The 22,745-nt window shown below is 32.5% G+C and overlaps 1 non-coding gene and 1 pseudogene across 1 annotated transcript; both read left to right on the top strand.

Moving 5' to 3' along the window:
- The first annotated feature begins 2,700 nt into the window (after positions 1 to 2,700).
- Positions 2,701 to 8,927, top strand: LOC131044615 (probable LRR receptor-like serine/threonine-protein kinase At1g51810; annotated as a pseudogene).
- Positions 8,928 to 21,132: 12,205 nt separating this feature from the next.
- Positions 21,133 to 21,235, top strand: LOC131032258 (U6 spliceosomal RNA). The gene has a single exon (XR_009103418.2). It is a non-coding gene; the product is annotated as a U6 spliceosomal RNA (small nuclear RNA).
- Positions 21,236 to 22,745: the final 1,510 nt, after the last annotated feature.

Genomic DNA, 22,745 nt, shown 5'->3' with positions numbered 1-22,745 from the left:
CATTTCAAAGTGAGTACCGACCCTTTTCTAGATGTGCAAAATGTGTATTTGAATACTTTTGGCCTTAACAAACTCAACCTATTCATTGACCTCATGAGGATACCTTGTTCCTTTCCTACAATTTTTTTAAGGCCAAGACAATAGAAAAGTTACCCTTAGGTAGTTCCTTGAGACCCACTAAAAATTCTACCTATAAGGATTCTTCAATATTTATTTAAATATATAAATAACTCTTTCTTTTCCAAAGGCAATAAGTGATCCACATCTTAGCCTATCCTTCTGTTGAATACACCACATGACTAGGAGTAGGTGGGGTGAATCAATCTAGGTTTCAAAATACTCTACTTCTGATATTTTAAATTTTAAATCATAATTAACTTATTATTGAAATTATAAAATATGAAAGAACAAAACACGATGAACACATGAACACTAGATTTACGTTAAAAAAATCTAGATAAGGAAAAAACCATGGTGAGAATCACACTCACAATATGAATAACTTATTATAATTTTTTAGGCTCAAGGACAAGGAGATCACTGCACTTGACTAGACTTTCAATACTAAGGAGCACAACCTTAGGGAAAGATACAAGATACTTTTATTACAAACACTCACCATGAAGGGAACATAAGAAGGATTGCACAAGCTACCAAGTAGAACACACTATATTCCGGTAGGTATAGGGAATAGATGAATTGAAATAAAAATATTTCTTGATCATGAAATTATCCTTGAACCACTATGGAAAGAGACCAATATCATGGCAAACACATCTGACATCAACCACTGACTCCAAACACTATCACACTAAAGATATTATCATCAAAACTATTCGCAAAATAAATTTCATACTTATGCTATACCAACTATTCTTGCACATCATTTGCATCCAGTTCACATCAGTTAATACACATTCCATACCTTAATTCATACAACCACACATCTATATATACAAGATCATTCATTAAAACCATCAACTAGGTCAACCACATATATAATATAAAATATTACATAAATTAGGCCACCCAGACCAATAACATGTAATGTGGTCCACTGAAGAAGATAAAGGGGATCCAAATACATCACAAAACATCCTTCTAAAATTATTCCAATGAACCAAATATGCCAACTCATCCTCCAAAGTCACATCAAATGAAATGTGTGGATAAAAAATAAAGAACGTTAACCAGTCGGTCAAAAATCATCCTCCATTACAAAATGCATTGTGCAAATGTACACACGCCTATAAGGTACCATTCTTCCATCTCTTGATGAATTTCATGGTAGCCTTAGGGTCATGGTCATGAAGCTTTTTAATGTATGTGGTTATCGCTTTGCCAAAAACCTCATCCCATACCTCAATCTTATTCCTCATTTTTCATATAAAATGGGTTCTAGTATATTGATGTCACCTCCCATATTGGGCCTGCAAACAATCTTGTGAGCACCCCACAAACGGCCACTAGATCCTAGAATACAACAAAGAACAAGAAAAAGAAGATTTTGGAAATGGTAAGAGAACAAAAATTGCATTTCCTAGTGAAGTTATGATGTAGAAACCTCATCCCTTCCTTCTACTCATACAAGAAGTACTACATATGTAAAACCTAACCTTTAAAATAATAGAAAACTAAACCAAATTTAACCCTAACCTTAAACATAATTCAACACTAAACAAAATCAAACCTTAACCCTAAACATAACTAAACACTAAACCAAATTCAACTATAACCCTCACTAAATTAGGGTTAGTGTTATAATCCCAAACTAATTTTGATTCTATATTTGATTTTGACTATAAAACTAAACAAAATTGAACCCTAATACTAAACCAAATTAAAACCCAATCTTAAACATATTTCAAATTTAACCTTAACCCTTAAATAAATTGTTCACCCTACTATTAAAAGTGAATCTAAATTTAGTGGTCGTCCTAAACCATATTGAACGTTGACCCTAAAATTAAATCAAAGTGAACTATAACCATAAGTCATATTGAACTCTCACCCTAAACCTAATTAAACATATTAACCATTAAATCAGGGTTAGTTTTAAGGTTCAATCACATTATAGTTTTATAATGGTTAGGTTTTAATTTAGGTTTGTCTTTGTAAATGTCAACTTAATTTTTTTTAAATGTCCAAGTAATCTTTTTAAAATTAAATTATTTAAGATGAAAAAATTATTAATTTTCATTAAAATTTTATTTAAATAATTTATATGAAAATAATTAATAAAGTTAAAAAGTATTATTGTTATTCATTTATTTAACATATAAACATTAAATAAAGGTTAATCTAAATTATTAAAGAAAAAAATATTATTATTTTACATTTAATTTGAGTTTAAATAAATTATTCTTTAGCTATAAAATTATTATCATTGTTCTTTATTAAATTTCTTATCTCTTGCAATTGCCCATACTATTATTATATATATAATAAATAATCTATATAAAGTAAGCTACGAGATATGAAAATGTTGAATATATTTTATGGTTTTCTAGACAAGGTGTATATATATATATATTATGATGAGATACTATTGAGTACTTTATTGATATATACACCCGAGAATCATCTTCAAAACCTTCACTGGAATATTTTTTGATTTAAATAGACTTATAATGCTTGCTTTCCTATTCACTGACACAGCACATGTTTTTTTAATACCTATGACGTTCTTCAACATTTTAAATGTATAAAGATAAATTTAGCTTGCCAAAACAAAATATAGGAGGAAGCTTCAGCGTAGCAACTGGTTTCATTGACGACCAAGAATTGGCCATGGAGGGACTAGATCTGAATGTAAAGCTAAAAGCCTTCACCTTTCTAATGCTGGTTTCCTCCACATTTGTTGTGTATGCCCAACCAGGTGAGACATTCAAGCCCTAAAACGGTCCATTATTGAGAATTAATGATGCCCATTTACATGGAATCCGTTGCATTTTATGAGGTATGAGTTTTGGGATTCAGTTTGATAGTTTTGAGTCGATTTATATTAAAACCCTTTGTTCTAATAGAAATTTAGAAGTACTCATAGATTACTCTGGTTTGAATGTTTGTCAAGTTCTATTATCTTTATGTAATGCATATTTGAGGTCTTTTTTCTTGAAGATAAATACAGTAGAAAAAATCAAACTGATATATCTTTAAGAAGAGGTTATAGAAGTGGATAAAACAAGGGAGGGAAAGGCCCAATTGATCTTTAAGCCCAATGTGAGAAACCCATAAGAACTTTTATTAAGATGTCCCAATATAACTGTAAAGTGTGAATAATCCACCCTACACCACAGATAGGCTTAACCATAAAATTTTGCCCAATCAAACTTTCAATCTTTACATTTGGTTTGTCAGGATTCACGAGCATTGCCTGCGGAGGAGGAGAAAAGGTATATAATGATAGTCGTGGGATACAATGGACATCTGATAGCCTCTACATCGAATCTGGAGAAATCAACACACCCTCACCTCAACCTGGTATTAATGGGTCTCTGGATTACCCACTGCAACATCTCCGCAGTTTTCCCCAGGGAAAACAAAATTGTTATGTTTTACCTGTAAACCAGGGAACAAAATACCTAATTCGGACCTCTTTTCTTTATGGCAACTACGACGGCCTTCTGTTGAAGCCACAATTTGAGGTGCTTATAGATGCGAACCCTTGGGACACTATTATGATAAACAATACATGGGATATTAGTGTGAAGGAAGCCATCATCATGACGAGGACGATATCTGTTAGCATATGTCTGGCTCGCAGCGGCACTGATACCCCCTTCATTTCATCACTAGAGCTTCGACCCATCAAGCCATCCATGTATCCTGTGGTAAATTTTGATTTCTCTCTATTTGGCATCGTCCGCGGAGACTGGGGAGCGCCTCTCAACTCCTCCATAAGGTTGTAACATCTTCATTAACCCTAATTGTGAAAAGAATGATTTACTTTTACTCCATTTAAAATCTAAAAAGAATTTTCTTTCTTTCACAACCATAAAATGTTTATGGGCATTAATGATAAATAATTATTAAAAAATATAATATTCTTCTCATTAGTGTATTGTTATGTGGTGGACATCTTGTTATGGTGATTACCAAGTTTCAAACTTGTGCCTTCTCTGATTTAACGTGCTTACCAGATCAAAAACGTTTCACTGATCACATTGAAAAATTTACTTGAAAACCCTTCATTTTATGTTTGATCTGATAAAAGCACTGTGTGGGATGCAGATATCCGGATGATGCATACGATAGGATCTGGAGTGGGCAAGGGAAAGGAACAGAGTTAGTGTATCTCACCACCACTAATAAAATTGATCCTTCAAATACAGAGGTGCCATCTTCTGTACTAAGTACTGCCTTGGCTACCTCCAATGCCACTGTCACGGAACTTATGTGGAATTGGAATTTTGGGCAAGCTGGTTTGTACTATTTCGCCCTCACTTTCGCGGAGCTTGAGGAGCTAAAACCTAATGACAAGAGGGAGTTTAATATTACTGTGGGTGGGACTCAGTTGTATGGTAACGAAGAGCCTACTTTCCTATTGGCGAGGACAATATCTTCCAATCCAAGCAACACAATTCATGCACCAGGATTATCAAAATTTTCACTGGATGCGACCCATTTCTCTACTCTCTCGCCTCTCATCAATGCCTGGGAGGTCTATCGCTATAGCTCCATGCTTGTCAATGGAACTTACGCTAACGACGGTAAATTTTTATTTGTATTTACAAAGTCCATTCAAAGGAAAGTGGTATATGGCCGTATGGTCAAATGTGGTTTTCTAGTTTTTAAAAGGATTTGACAGTGCATTCAGGAGAGTTTTGTTAAACAATTGGTCTGTGGGGTCGTCTTGCTGTTTATATGGGCAGGTTGTTCATCAGAACAATAAATTATTGGCATGTTGCTAGCTGTTGATGTATTCATTTAATTATTTTTTAATCTTATTAAATGTATAGTGTGAAATTTAACTGATAAGTGTTTTTAAGAGTTATAAAATACAGTCAGTCGTTAATATTATAGTGTTGTACAGTGTTTGCAGTTGTTGATATTGTGAGGCATTTTAATATGGAAAAGGATTGGACGGGTGATCCTTGTATACCACAGAAATATTCTTGGAATTGGGTGAATTGCAGTTCAAGTTCTTCGCCTAGAATTATTGCCGTGTAAGTTGTCTCAACCTATATATATATATAGATATATTCATTCTTAATAGTTTATAGGAAACTAACATTAATTTGGAATATTATAGATTAGATTTTAGATTATCAAATACGATATATGATTTTCATTTATCCATGGTATTTTTTTGTTTTAACATTGACACACATGTCATTCAGTAGAACATTTAATAAGATATTCCTTCTTAATAGTTTGTGGAGTTGACATTAATTTGGATTATTATAAATTATATTTTAGATTATCAAATATTATATATGATTATGATTTGTTCCTGGTATCTCTTTGTTTTAAGATAGTTACACATGCCATTCGATACAATTAATAAGATATTCATTCTTAGTTGTTTGTGGAATTTGCATTAATTTAGATCATTATAGATTAGATTTTGGATTATCAAATGTTATATATGATTTCGATTTGTTCATGGTATCTCTTTGTTATAAGATTGATACACATATCAGTCAGTAGATCAATTGATAAGATTATTTAGATGTAGCAACATATATGCTTCATTAGTCACAACATGCATAAATTGTGGATTAGTCATCAAATGAACGTTAAAAATTTTATTTTGAAAAATGTTGATTGATAACAAAATACATATACAAATAGGACCAGCTTGTACTGACTGATAAGGTTATGCAATTTTTTGTTCTTCATTGACAGTTTGACCTTGTTTCTGTAATTTATTCCTTTTGATTAATAAATTTTTACCTCTATTTAATAAAAAAAAATAGAATTGCAGATATTCACTTCAAAACAAAAATATTTTTTAAATATAAAATACACTATATCTACAATATGAATGATAATCTATTTCTCTTAAATTTTAATATATAACTTATTATAATATACATATACCCTCACCACTTTCGCCCGTATGCATTAGGCACCGCAACCACTTCAATTTGAATATATGTTTTGATGCTGTATATACCTTCACCATTTCCAATTTAAATATATCATTCTTTGAAAAATAAAATTCTATTATCATTCACCTTTTTATAACTACAAATGATATCAATGTCTCTTGTTTCTAACTTTATGGACTAAGGTCTAAATATTCATTTTTAATATTATTAATTTTTACTATAGCTATTGCTGTGATCTACTAAAAGCAAATATAAGTAATTATAATATACGCAGGAAACTCTCGGGGAAGGATCTGAATGGCACCATACCTGCAAGTGTCGGCAATCTCTCTGCTCTTATTGAACTGTCAGTAATTTTCGACGCCAACAAACCATTGATGTTTCAATTTTTATTTTTCCCTAACTATTTGAATGTTAGTAAAGCTCTAAAACTTTTACTTTCAGGGATTTGTCAAACAATAACTTGAGTGGTTCAATACCAGAAGAGCTCACTCAATTATCCAATTTAATCGTAGTGTAAGTGAAAACATCTAATCTGGTAAGGTTGGAACCTATGTGGTTCAAAAATTTTGTACTGAAATTTCCTACAACTTATAATTTTTCTCTGTGAAATTTAGGAATTTAGCAAACAATAAGTTAACTGGATCGGTGCCGGAAGGTCTGGAAAATACAAAGCTGAATTTAAGGTGCAGTTTCCCTACTCAACAATTATACCTTCATTTACGTCATCTGATAATCTTCTACTTATGTTTCAATTGCTTTTGTTTGATATTGTAGTATTTATGGGAATGATATCACTTGCCAATCCAATGCTTGCAATAATAGTCCTAAAATGCATAGCAAGAAAACTGTAGCCGTGTTGGTGATCACGGCTGAAGTGGCAGCAGTTGCAGTTTTCGCTGCATTAGTGGTGTTCATAACAAGGATGAAGCCAAAGAAGCCCCTTCCCTCAACTTTCAATCCAACAAGTCAGTCACCTTCTCTTGGAATATTCAGTAATTTCTTCCTTGCATAGTTTTATGTTTTTATGTTTTAGTTTTTAGTTTTTATTTTGAATAATGTAAACTTTTCAAGATTTGGATATTTATGATCTCTATATAATAAGACATTTGTAGTTCATTCTTTATCGATTAATCTAATTTTGTCATTTCATCAATAATCTCTTGAATCAATAAATTAATTTATTTGTATTATAACTTTATATTTCTCTCACACATGATATAGGGGTGACCATTTACGGTATATTTTCAAACTATGATTTTTCTTATTAGTAAAAATGATCAGCTGTTTTCCTATTTCTTGTTCTCTTCACATAATATGAGCCATAATGAATTAAAAAATTATCAGGGAATAGAGAACGAACATCCATGCGGGAAGATTTGATGAAATTGGAAGGATGCCAATCATACAGCTACGAAGAGGTGATAAAGATGACCGTTAATTTCCGGAAGCAGATTGGAATAGGAGGATTCGGACCAGTTTATGCAGGTCGAGTTCAAAAAAAGGAAGTAGCAGTGAAAAAATTATCTGAGAATTCATATCAGGGTACAACGGAATTTTCTACTGAGGTGCACAATTTATTTTCCTTCGTATATGAATAAGTTGATGTCATCTTCATTAAAATGGATGCCATAACTTGTAGTTTAGTGCAGGTGGATATGCTCTCTAGAGTGCAGCATAAGAATCTGGTAAAATTCATTGGCTACTGCCTCGAGGAAGAGAATATGATTCTAATTTATGAATTCATGTCCAATGGGGACCTTCGACGCTATCTGAACGGTAAAATAAATAATAAAGTTGCTACTCAATTGAACTGTATGGATAGATACTTTTGATTTAATATTTGGGTTAAGAATGTACAAAAATGTGCATTCAGGGCAAAATTCATCTGGAAAATGCCTGGATTGGGAAACAAGGATCAAGATTGCATTGGATGCTGCTCAAGGTTAGTGAAGCATCATTCCAATAGCCTTAGTAGTAAATGTCTATCTTATTGGTTGTTTGCTTGGGGAGAAATAAACAAGTGATGAATTATAATGAACAACTAGTAGTTTAAGTCCTTCCTTTGCACTCATTTATTATTATGAAAAGTAACATCATCTGGAAGGACTTTCATTTTGCAAACAGGTCTGGAGTATTTACATAGAGGATCCAAGCCAGCCATTATTCACAGAGACGTGAAGAGCTCAAATATCCTGCTCAATGACCGCATGGAGGCAAAAGTGGCAGATTTCGGATTGTCTAAATTTGGGCCTTTGGATGGAGCTACTCACGTATCTACAGTAGTTAAGAGGAACCAGAGGATATATAGATCCAGAGTAAATTTTCGTATACATATATAGTGAATTTATAATTTTATTATAGGGATTACTGACCACTTTGTTGCTTATTTGTGTTTTGCAGATATTACATTCGGTATCAATTGACAGAAAAAAGTGATGTATATAGCTTTGGAGTTGTTCTATTAGAAATTATTTCTGGACGGAATTATATGATTTCAGAGCTATCAAAACCACGGAAAAAGCACATCGCTAAATGGGTAATGTATCTAGAGAAACCAAATGCTGTTGACAAAACAAACTTGAAATGATTAATGACCGTTTCCTTTCTAATTAATTACAGGCAAGGGAATACCTGATGAAGGGAGATATAGAGAGCATTGCAGATCCCGCTATGGAGAAGAAATATAATATAGAGGATTTAAAAAAGTTAATAGAGTTGGCAATGACATGTTGCTCAGACTGCTCAGCGCAGAGGCCCACAATGAGTGACGTGGTGTTGGAATTAAAGAAATCGATGGGATTCTCATCCCTTCCAATTCAAGTTCAGAGCTTACATAGTGGAGATGAAGATGGACATAGGCAAAGATAGCAGACAAAAAGCTTCAGATTTTATTTTTCTGATAAAAATGAATTACGTAATACCCCTCTCTATATAGAGTTTTTCATTGGAATACTTGTCTATAAAACTATAATGCAGGCTACATGCAAATTCTATTTTATTTTTATTCTCATGCAAGACTACAGCTCTGTCATATCTTTGTCCCCATACAATGTGGGAGAAGTTACAAGAATATTCCTAACAGGATATATCTAACTCGCCTCACTTCCCTCATTCTTTCTTCCAAAAAATGCCCAAAACAGAACATGGCAATAAAAAGAAAACAAAAGAAAGAGATCATAAAAACAGGGTATACGGCTGAAAGAGTATTTTAGCTTGTATTGTGTAATTCAATTTGTCATATATCAGTTTTTTTTTGTCAACATTTAGAATGATTTAAAACATTTCAGTTTTTTACAATCTTTTTATTTGTTCAAGCATTCGGAGTGATCTGTTTTCCAAACTGCTTTGTGAAAGATTCAATAGCTTCTTACTTTTAAGTTTTAGACCCTCTTTTCCCTTCAACATACATCTTTAATATTTCAGTTTTTTACAATCTTTTTATTTGTTCAAGCATTCCGAGTGATCTGTTTTCCAAACAGCTTTGTGAAAGATTCAATAGCTTCTTACTTTTAAGTTTTAGACCCTTTTTTCCCTTCAGTTTTTTTTTTGTCAACATTTAGAATGATTTAAAATCTATAACATTTCAGTTTTTTACAATCTTTTTATTTGTTCAAGCATTCGGAGTGATCTGTTTTCCAAACCGCTTTGTGAAAGATTCAATAGCTTCTTACTTTTAAGTTTTAGACCCTTTTTTCCCTTCAACATACATCTTTAATATTTCAGTTTTTTACAATCTTTTTATTTGTTCAAACATTCGGAGTGATCTGTTTTCCAAACAGCTTTGTGAAAGATTCAATAGCTTCTTACTTTTAAGTTTTAGACCCTTTTTGCCCTTCAACATACACCTTTAAGATTAAGATTGGCTAGATCAATATACATGAAATACAGGAGGGAGAATATTATACTACTGTCCACCTTTATCATGTTAAGCATTCTTTTATTTATTTATTTATTTTATCTTTGCTTCAGTCATACTTTTGGTAAACAGATGACCTATTTGATCTTTGGCAAGGACAGAATTGAGATTGACAATGCTTGGTTGAATAAGATATCAAATGGAATGAGACCCCTCTCTCTTTATATATATATGAATTATAGTACAGATCATGATTGTTTGCACCTTGAATCAATTTCAATATATATTTTGTCAATTTAGTTTCTTCAAGTTAATTAAATTCATTATAGTTTGTTGATTTAATTTATTTATTTGTTCATCTAAACATAATCTTAATGGTAATCTTATTAAAGAAAATAAATTTCAATTTTACACACACGTTGAAGAAGATATTATTAGAGTACTCTCACCTTTTATCTCAACATTCGATATCAAAGTTATTGATTTTTTACAGAGAATACTTTTCAATTAATTAATGAAGAATTTTTTCTATAGTAAAAGATTTTACATTATGTGGTTTTGAAAAATTTATTGTGGATTGAAAACCATGACCTCTATCTCTCATTCAAATATTGATAAATTCAATTGAACTAGATATAAGATGTAGAAACTTAAGATGGGAGGTCTTGTGAAAGAAAGAGATTACATAGTGGTAGTTTTAAATGAAATAAAGTAAACCTAAGATGCATGATGAAAATTGGTCAAAGGTTGACAAGAAGACGAGGGAATCTATTTGGTTGTCTCTAATAAATTCTATCCTTATGAATTTATTTGAAGAGTGAATTGCATAAAAATCATAGAAAAGGATGTATGATATTTATAAAATCAAAAGTTAAATTAATAAATCATATCCCAAAATATAATTATATTATTTAAAAATATTTATTAATAGATCATATCCCAAAATATAACTATACTTTTTTAAAATGTCCATTTGAATATCTTTAGTTTGATTTTGATTTAGCTTTCATTAATAGATATTAACCTATAAGACAAAGGTAAATGCATCCATTAATTTTTTTGGCTAAATGAATTTTTGAAAAAATGTAATTATTTTGATTAGTGTTGGTGTTACAAAGATCAAGTTTGAGTCTCATTGCTACTTTTGTTTTAGATAAAATGAGACGAAAATCAATGAAAGACAAATCAAAGGATGTGCTGGATGTTTAGGGAATTACAAGGAAAAAAGAGGCCCAAGGGTGTATAACAAGAAAAATGTATCTAAATATAAATGATGGAAAAAAAATTTCTTAAATATAAATGATGGAAAAAAATGTAGAGTAAAGTCTTGGGTTTATTGGATGAGAGAACATTGTAAGAATTTAAAGAAGAAATTCTTCCGTTAAAAAATCATTTGATAACGATCTTTTATTTTTTATTTTTTAACATTATTAGTAGTGATGTTGATAATGTTGCTTAGCTTATTTATTTAGGTTATGAATTTTATTAATGAGTGGAAGGAGACGTTTTCCTTGGCTATAATATCAATAAATGGATAGTTGGTAAAGAATTATACAAATATTTTTTAGCTATGGAATGGTTAAAAATCTTTTTATTTTATTCATATTGAATTATTTTGGTAAACACATAGACATTTGGTATGCATGGTATCCTCTTCAAATTATTACTAATAAATGTTTGTTGATACTTTTTCTAATTATTTTTATTAGAAAATAGGAATTCTATGAGGATTTTATATTTGGTGAAAATGGTACCTTAATAGTTAGTTTTTAGTTATACTAATAAATAAAATTTAATATTATTAATTTAATAATTAGTTGTTAAAACTTATTCCCATAAGTAAATTTTGGAATTTTTGCATGGGATACATAAGACTATACAAATCTTATTATGAAACAATGTAAAATCATATAATTGAAATTAAGATTGAAAATCAATATCTCCATTTTGTTATTGATTTGCAATAATGATATAATTTTCATTTGCAATATTCTCATTATTTCAAGATAGTTTTAAATTTTTTTATTTTTTTTTGTAATAGTGTAGTGATCAAAGGTAAAGGCACAAATCAAATTCAACCATAAAATAGCCTATAAAGCAAGGGAATCTTTGTGGTGGTAATGGGAGATAGGTGGATAGAATAAATTTTAATTTTACAAAAAATTGAAGCATTTTCAAAGTGCTTCAGAAACTAAAGAGGCAGTTTCATCCTTCTAAGGGTATAGAAGAAAAATAAGGGGTGATGTTTGTTGGCAACAATGCAGCAAACTGAGAGGGGGGTTGAATCAGTTTTCTCACAAAATTTACACAACTCAAACTCAATTTTAGATCTGATAATAAAAAATGAAATCATAAATCAACACCACATCAATAACATACATAACACCAAGATTTTTGATGTGGAAAACCTGGTCAAGGGAAAAACCATGGTGGGAACCTATCCACAATGAGATAATACCTTGTTAGGAGTCAATGAAATATTAAAATGGGGAATGAAAATGCATTCAAGAACACTGAATACAATTCACTACTCAAAAACAACAAAGGGCTACAACCTTGGGAAGCCTCACTACCTTACAAAACATTCGGATTAAATCTGGAAGATCATGAATTGATGAAATAAGATCTCCTCATGCCTGGTTATAGTTTCGGTTAAGCACATAACATAAAATTTTCTTTTCCACACTTCTTCACACTTCTTTGCACTTCTTCTCTGCTACTGAAAGATCAAATCATTGGTCACCAACACAAATACATCTCACACATCATTATTACATATATTTATAGAAATCATTAACCTATATTTCAAGGTTGGATCAACACTCATCACATATTACAAGAATAGCCTCACATGCTACAACATTACATATGGATCAAAACAATGTTGGCTAAGACATAGTATGGACCTAAATCAACACCTCCAACATCAAACAACTCCAAGAATTATGCCACGAACATCCACAACATGTTACAATCATGAATGTTGCATAACACAAACATGAACACCACTAGATCAAGAAAATGATCAATAACATGCACAACGATCATTACGGACCATCAACATGGATAGGACCCAATCTAGAAACATCCACAAGCATCATGAATTGCAAAAACAATAATTGCAACATCACCACTTACTATAATATTCATCATCATTATGTTGAGCCTTAAGAAAACCAAGTAAACTGGTTGGCAAACTAAAAGATTCACTTGTGGATATCCAAATCATGAACCATCTAAATTGAGGACACATATGAACTTCCCAAAAACTCTATCGAATCTGCAAACTAGGATATTGTAATTTCAGAGAAATGGAGAGTAAAATATAGAACATTATTCATCACAACAAACATAAAACCAACCTTAATAATGGATCTCATAACTCGATCAAATCACCATGTGGAGCACTGAAACTTCCTCTGAATCAACTAGAGATACTTATCCCAAAACTTTTAATCTAAAACAACTCATTGCAACACACTAGCCAAACTAACTCATCCAATATGACTACACACTAGAACACATAGAGAAATATGTTGACATCAATGACAACACATTATTCTAGAAAAATTCTCAACAATATCCAACAATCTCCCACTTTGGCATTGATGTCAACATATGGATATGAAAATCAATCAGGACAAAGAAATAAATCAACAACCAACAAAAATAACTCTCAACAATCTCCCCTTAAGATCTAGCACATGATATGACAGTTTTTCACATGATCTTCTCCCGCTTTGATGTTAATGCAAAAGGAACATATGAAAATCATGATTCTCTCTCTCTTACCAGATAATCTCCCTTTGACAAACTCACAAATTTGAACAACTGAACCACATACTAGCTACTCCTCTTGAGTAGTAGCCACCACTCATAAATCTAGATCATAAGATATCTATGTGATGTCCACCGGTCTAATGCAACTCAATGCATCTTAGTTATCATCAGGAGGGGAAAGTACCCCTAGATTCTCTTTACGATACTCAAAAGTATCTTTAGGTAAAGGCTTCATCAAGATATCTACAATTTTTTCTTTTGTAGATCTACATGCTCCAATCTGACTTCCTTCTCATTCACCTTCTCTCTCAAGAAATGAAACCTGATTTATATATGTTTAGTCTTTGAATGAAATAATGGATTCTTAGAAATGTTGATAGCACTTGAATTATCACAGTATATAGTAGTAGGCCCATAAAAAATAACTCTGATATCTTTTAACATCTTCTTCATCCATACCACCTAAGTACAATTGCTAGCAGAAACAATGCATTCAACTTCTGTAGTATATAAAGATATAGCATTCTGCTTCTTTCTCATCCATAAAACCAATTTCTTTCCCAAGAAAAATGCACCAGCACTAGTACTCTTTCTGCCATCAACATCACCTACCCAATCGGCATCAGTAAAAGAACTCAAAGTAAAGTCATCATCTTAAGGATACCACAAACCAAAATCAACTAACCCTTTCAAATATCTGAAAATTCTCTTAGCAACAACAATATGAGAATCCATAGGATCATATTGAAATCTAGAAACAAGACAAACAATATTAATAATATCTGGTCTAGTCTGAATCAAATATAACAATCCACCAATCATAGATCTGTATCTAGTCTGATTTTTCTTTCTAAGAATCATCATCCTTTATCAACTTACATCAGGTCATCATAGGTGTACCAATTGGCTTTGAATCATATAAACCAAAACTTTTCAACAATTCCTTCACATACATAGACTGTGATATAAAAATAACTTTATCTAACTAAGTAATTTGCAATCCCAAAAGGAATTTCATTTCACCAATCATAGAAATCTCAAACTCATTATGCATATTATCAGCAAACGTCTTGCACAAACCATCATTTCCACCAAATTAATATCATCAATAAAAACTTCAACAATCAATGTTATCATTATCAACCTTGAATTACAGATTACTATTTGTTGCACCTTTATTGAATTCTAGCTTCATCAAATACTTATCTAATCTGGCATACCAAGCTCTTTGGGCTTGTTCAATCCATAAAATGCTTTCTTCAATATGCAAACCATATCTTTCTGATCTATCCACTGAAAACCATTTGTTTGCTCAATATAAACTTCTTCTTCTAGCTCACCATTAAGAAAGGCTTACTTGACATCCATCTGATACACTTCAAAATCATAAGTAATAAATAATCTAACAACTTCAATTCTAGCCACTAGAGCAAAAGTCTCCTCAAAAGCAATTCCTTCCATCTAAGAATAACCCTTACAAACAAGTCTTTCTTTATTCGTAACAATTTAATTTTTTTCATCCAATTTATTCCAAAACACCCATTTAGTTTCAATCACATTTTTATCCTTAGGTCTGGGAACAAGAGTCTATGCATTATTCTTTTCAATCTGGTTCAATTATTCTTTCATTTTTTTAATCCAATTTTCATCTTTGCAAGCTTCATCAACATCTTTAGGTTTAATCTTAGAAATAAAGCAATAGTCTTCATCAATTATTCTCCCAGTCATCACAACTTTATTCTTATTACCTATGATCTGATAATATGAATGAGTCAATCTCACATACCTAGGAGTCTTAGGATTTTCCCAATTTTTAGACTCTTGAGCTCTTTCTTCTGCACTAGCACTTGCACCTTCTCCTTTTTTCTCAAGCTTTTCTGAAACAATCTGAATTTGATTATGGGTTTGTACTTTCTTTCCTTAATTTGAACAGACATCCTGATCATCTGAATCATATCTGCAGTATCTGGGCTGATACTCATTTACTTCATCAACCTTCACATTAGCACTCTCAACTATCTTTCTTAATCTCTTATTATACACCAGTAGGCCTTGCTCTTAGTAGAATAACCAAGAAAAATTCCTTCATCAAATATAGCATCAATTATTTTAATATCTTCATCTCTTTTGATATAGCATTTACTTCCAAGTTTTTTGAAATATCTAACTATAGGAACATGAACAAATCATAACTCATAAGGAATCTTACCAATATCACCTTTGATATGCACTTGGTTGAAAGTGTATACAATAGTACTCAAAACTTCTCTCCAATAGATATGTGGAACATTTCCTTCAATCATCATCGTTTTAACAACTTCCTAAATTATTTTGTTCTTCCTCTCCACAACACCATTCTGCTGAGGGGTCAACAGAGTAGATAACTCTCTCTTCAGCCCATGCTCTTCACAAAATGCATTGAACTCACCACAAGTAAATTCACCACCTATGTCAGATCTCAAATACTTCAACTTCAATCAAGTCTCTATGACTATCTCAATCATAGATTTGAAAATCTTGAACTTCTCCAAGGCTTTAGACTTCTTCCTTAACAAATTAAACCACATCATCCTTGAATAGTCATCAATCAACAACAGGAAATACCTATCACCCTACAAGATTCTCACTCTAGAAGGATCAAACAAATCAGTATGCACAAGATCCAATATTCCATTAGAAGTATATTATTTTCTTTTAAAATTAACTCGTGTCTGCTTCCTTAATTGACATTCCTTGCATACTAGATTATAAACCTTACACTAAACAAAATGGAACCCTAACTTTAAACCCAATTGAACACTAAACAAAATTTAAACCCTAACCCTTATTAAATCAGGGGTTAATGTTTTAATCCAAACCCCAACTATAATTATATATCTAATGTTATTTTTGTTGGTAATTGACACTCATTTGGTATGAGTTAATGGCATTTTGGGTTGTCATTGATGACAACTCACCATATCAAGGTCAGTGGTTTCATTGTTTGGTTAACTGGTATTCACATTTCTTTACACCGGTACCGACACTAGCATTCACTTTATACCCAACTAAGTCTTCATTCCAGTAACATTTCTTGATCTTGGTAACATGTATATGGAACCCGGTAATGGATACGACCTAGTTAGGAAATCTTTTGGTTCTAATTATTTTTTCATGGATTGTATGGTAATGTGTGATGGTCGACATGGTCATTAGGATTATGTTTGGATTTCACTATGCTTCGACAACTGACATGTTTTTATTTCTCATTGAAGCCGACATGGCTAAGATAGAAAGATATTTAAGAAGATCATTTCAACGATAGATCAGATATCTGATGGAATGCAAATTTTTCGTTGCAAATATTTTAGTTAATATTGGTATGCATTTTGCTCAGCGATTAGAAGCATCTATGTGCAGTTTCACATGCACAACATAAACGGTAGTATAATAGAGCATCAATGAACAAGTATACATAGAAGGATATTAGAGCATTCATCAGAACTTATCCAGCATGTTCAGATGAAATTTATAGGTTCATTTTAATTTGTAAACACTTATTAATATTTTGTAAATCGGTGAGACTTCTTGTTTAGTTTTTGAGTAGTGAGCTCTAGGTAGTTGGCTTTTCTGCATGCGCAAACCCTCTCATGCAATATTTGTATACCTTGATCAAGTATAAAGATATTGTGGGTATCATCCCCACTATGGTTTTTCTCTTTGCAGGGTTTCCCATGTATAAATACTTATGTTATGGTGTTGCCTTTTTATGTGTTATTTGGTATATGTACTTTAATTTTATTTACTGTTAACCAGATAATAAGTAATAAGTTCAACACTAAAATTACTGGTAGGACAGTGATTTACCCCCCCTCTCTTAGTTTTCTTGGATTCCAACAATTTTAACCATAATTAAACCCTGACTGAATCCTATTTAAACTATCCATAATCCTAAGTTAACACTAATTCTAATTAAACCCTATCTACAACTATAATTAAACCTCAACCTAACCCTACCTCTACGAATATTGGAAACATAACCTTGATCCTAATTGTAATAAACCCTAGCCATATTTCAACCCTATTCTCAATTCAATCCTAACATTAAACCAATTTGAACTCCAATCCTAACCTTTCCACTAAACAAAATTGAACCCTAGCCCTAAAACTAAGTGATCACTAAACTAAATTAAATTGTAACCATTAATCAAATTGTACCATAGACCAACCCCAATATTAAACTATATTGAACCCTAATTATGAACATAATTAAATAATAACCCTAACACTAACCCATCCACTAAACCAAATTGAACCCTAACACTAAACCAAATTAAACCTAAATCCTAAATCAAATTGAAAACCAACTCTAAATAAAATAAAACCCTAAAGCTAAACTAAATTGAACCATAATTCTAATCCTAATCCAAATTGAATGGTAACCCTAAACCTAAACCAAAATTTACCTTAACCCTAACAGTAAACCAAATTGAACCAACCCCAATATTAAAATTGTACCATAAACCAACCCCAATTTTAAAATTGTACCATAAGCCAACCCTAACGCTAAACCTTATTAAACCCTAACCTAGGTAACCCTAAACGAAGTTGAACCCTAACACTAGCCTCTCTTGAAAACCATATTAAATCTAAATCTTAAATCACATTCAAAATTAACACTAAATAAAATTAAAGCCTAATGCTACACCAAATTGAACAATGATTCTAATACTAAACCAAATTGAATCATAACACTAAACCTAAACTAGATCTTACCATAGCCTTAACACTAAACCAAATTGTATGGGGTGGCTAAAGGTAATCCTGGGCCAGCTAGGTGCAGGGGAGTGGCTAGGAATCACTTTGGTCTACTGGTTTGCGCAGTGGCACTCCTCCAAGGGACCCAGTCTAACCACTACGTGAAAGCCAGTGCTGCCCACATTGGGTTACACATGGCTAAAAGAGAAGGCTTTACTAAAGTTTGGCTCGAGTCCCACTTGCTAAACACTGTCAACTACCTAACTAGAGGCACGGATGCTAGCTAGATGATTGCCAGCCTGATCAAGGAATACTGAAATATCATTAGTGAGCTGACAGATTTCAAAATCTAGCATATATACCAAGAAGGCAACAACGCAGTGGATCTACTGGCCAATATGCCGGTGGGATACGTGGAAACGAACAGGTGGAGTAGTAGGGATGCCTTCCCCAAAAATTTGTGCGAGCTGGCACGTAATGATTACTGCGATAATCAATGACCCCTCATCATGACATGACTGAGTTGATGGGGAAATGACTCTTTTTGGTTTACCGTAATCAAAGATCTAGAAACCTCCTCGGCTACTTGATCTCCTATCTCACTGTGTGGTTTCTCTACTACTGTATAGATATTCTTTGGGTTTGGCCCATTTTCTGCAACTGGTTGGTGAGTCCCATCTCCTACTATTTGGTGACCAAGAGCATAATGGGAGGGGATAAGAACAGACAAGAGCCCTCTACTTGCGAGAAGTCAAAGAAGAATAAAGATGTCTGGCAGGCAGTCGTCGATGGTGGTCTCACTCCTTACTTATACTAGCTTCATGACCCCTCTCCTCTGCTTACAGAGGCCTTTGTTAACGGATGGAAAAAAGGGAGTCTCGGGGCTTATGGTGCCAATTATCAGATTGATGAAACTTTGGTGGCAATGGTCACTAGTCTTGCTACGAATAGAAGAATATTTTATAGGGATAGGAAAATGGGCGAGAAGGACATGTCGAGTTTCTTTGACAAAGACAAGGAGCGCTCCAGAGTCACCAAGATGGCTGATGGTGGATATAACAAAAAAGACCTCATAGTCCCTTGGGCTGACATGACTGAGTTTATAATGAGGTATATCACCCTCGATGATAGGTATGCAAGCATCTTTTCCTACCATTTCACTATATTAAATTATTTCCGGTATGGTAAAATCATCTTTGTACCCTTCTATCTGGCCTCCTCCCTTGAAAATATCCTGGAAAAGCATCTGGAGAACCCTAACAACCCTATTCTTCGTGAGGGAATTATTGTCCTTATCATGGAGCATGCTAAATCCCTTGAAATTGTGCCCCCTCTTGCTGAGATTGGCCTGCAGGTGGATGTCCAAGATGTCTCTAAGTTAGAAATGGACCTGGATGAAAGTGGGGTTCCTATTGATGACCCTGAATATGAACTAACAGATTAAGGGGAGACAATGGTCACTCTCGAGATGTTCGACAGTAAAACCCCCCCAGATGGGTGGCTAGTAAGTATAAATCCAACACCAAATTGATCTCCAAAGAGAAACCCCTCACCAAAAAGAAAAAGATGGTGGCTAAGGATCTCAATCTGAAGATTACGGACCAAGGGATTAAGCTGGACATCCCTATCAATGTCTAGAAAGAAAAATAGGGGACCACGGTCAAGGAAGAGAGCTGTGAGAATTAGAATGTTGGTAGTCTAATTAATCTGGTCATGGAAGCTACCAGAAGCCAGGGGAGCTGCTAGAAGTCAGTCGAGCACGAAATTGACACCCTCAAGTTGGGGGTTAAAGAAATAATCAATATTTTCACTGCTTCCCCTCAGCCCAGCAAATAGAAGAAACTCATGATTTTGACTCAAAAACTCTCCCAGAATGTCGAGGTGATGAAATGCACTCACGAACAAAGGATTGATAAGGTTGAACAATCCATGGCTGAGATTAAGAAATTTTTTAAAAATCTGGTCGACATTAGTAAAGAAGCCATGAACAACAACATCGAGGGTCTTGAAAAGATTAATGCCATGGGTGCTAATTATAGATCCTACCGCAGTGATCTGGTAAAATATCTTGGAGGAGATGATATGGCCGCTGGTGACAACAAAACCACTGGACCTAGTTCTAGAACCAGGAGCAAAAGCAACAACAAGGGTACCTCTTGATTCATCATGGAGGAGCTTGAGGAAATCAACAAGATTTCCATTCAAAAGAACAAGGATTTGGTGCTCTCTCTTAACTAAGAGCTTTTTATTTTATTTTGGCTTGTTTGTCTGTGTTTCCTCTGTTTTTGTTTTTGCTCGGGGTTGCTCCCCTGTTTTGCTATTGTTTCTCGCTGGCTGTTATAAAACTTTAGGTTTCGGGTCCTTGTAAAACCCGTTTATCTTTATCATAAACACGAAACCAAATCGAACCCTAACCCTAAAAATAATTGAAAACTAAACCAAATTCAACCTTGACCTTAAACATAATTGAACACTAAACCAATTCAAACTCTAATCCTCAACATAACTAAACACTAATCCCAATTCAACTATAACCCTTATTAAATGAGGGTTAGTGTTATAATCCAACTCTAATTTTGATTCTATATTTGATTTTGACTCTAAAACTAAGCAAAATTGAACTCTATCCCTAAATTAAATTAAAACCCAATCTTAAACATAAATTGAATTTAACCTTAACCCTTAAATAAATTGTTCACTGTCTCTTCGGAGATATCCCATAAAATAGGAACGATACAGAGAAGATTAGCATGGCCCATGCGCAAGGATGACACACATAAATCGAGAAATGGTCCAAATTTTTGTCTTCGGACATGCCTGAAGTGTGGGGATTTAATAGTTTTTTTTTTAAATAAATAAAAAAAAATTAAATTGTTCACCCAACTATTAACAATGAACCTAAATTTAGTGGTTGTCCTAAACCACATTGAACATTGACCCTAAAACTAAATCAAAGTCAACTATAACCTTAAATCATATTGAGCTCAACCCTAAACATAATTAAACATATTAAAAATTCAATTGGGGTTAGTTTTAGGGTTCACTCAATATTATAGTTTTATAATGGTTAGGTTTTAATTTAGGTTTCCCTTTGGTTAGGGTCAACTTAATTTTTTAAAATGTTGAAGTAATCTTATTAAAATTACATTATTTAAGTTAAAAAATTTAGTAATTTCCATTAAATTTGATTTAAATAATTAATATGAAAAAAAATATTAAAGAAAAGTATTAGTATTATTCATTTATTTAACATATAAACATTAAATAAAAGTTAACTTAAATTATTGAAATTAAAAAGATATTATTATTTTACATTTAATTTGATTTTAAATAAATTATTTTTCAGGTATTAAATTATCATTATCATTTATTAAATTTCTTATGTGTTGGAGCTTCTGATGCCACTAACTTATATATATCTTAAATAATGTATTAAATACTGAATATTTGTTATAGTTTTCTAGACAAGGTGTATATATAATTATTATGATGAGGTATTACTGAGTACTTTAATGATATATAGACCCGAGAAACATCTTCAAAACCTTCACTGGAACATTTTGTGATTTAAATAGATTTTTAATGCTTGCTTTCCCATTCACTGACACAGCAGATGTTTTTTTAATACCTATGACGTTCTTCGAAATTTTAAATGTATAAAGATAAATTTCGCTTGCCAAAACAAAATATAGGAGGAAACTTAGACGTAGCAACTGGTTTCATTGACGACCAAGACTTGGCCATGGAGGGACTGGATCTGAATGTAAAGCTAAAAGCCTTCACCTTTCTAATGCTGGTTTCCTCCACATTTGTTGTGTATGCCCAACCAGGTGAGATATTCAAGCCCTAAAAAAGTCCATTATTGAGAATTAATGATGCCCATTCACATGGAATCCGTTGCATTTTATGAGATATGAGTTTTGGGATTCAGTTTGATAGTTTTGAGTAGATTTATATTGGAACCCTTTGTTCTAATAGGAAATTAGAAGCACTCATATATTACTGGTTTGAATGTTAGTCAAGTTCTATTATTTTTATGTAATGCATATTTGAGGTTTTTTTCTTGAAGATTAATACGAAAATTCAAACTGATATATCTTTAAGAAGAAGTTATAGAGGTGGATAAAACAAGAAATGGAAAGGCCCAATTGATCTTTAAGCCAAATGTGAGAAACCCACAAGAACTTCTTTTTTTAAGATGTCCCAATATAACTGTAAAGTGTGAATAACCTACCCTACAACACAGATGGGCTTAACCATAAAATTTTGCCCGATCAAACTTTTAATCTTTACATCTGGTTTGTCAGGATTCA

The sequence above is a fragment of the Cryptomeria japonica genome, chromosome 9 (assembly GCF_030272615.1).
Source record: "Cryptomeria japonica chromosome 9, Sugi_1.0, whole genome shotgun sequence".
Classification (NCBI taxonomy): domain Eukaryota; kingdom Viridiplantae; phylum Streptophyta; class Pinopsida; order Cupressales; family Cupressaceae; genus Cryptomeria; species Cryptomeria japonica.
This window is presented reverse-complemented; position numbering and strand designations above follow the sequence as displayed.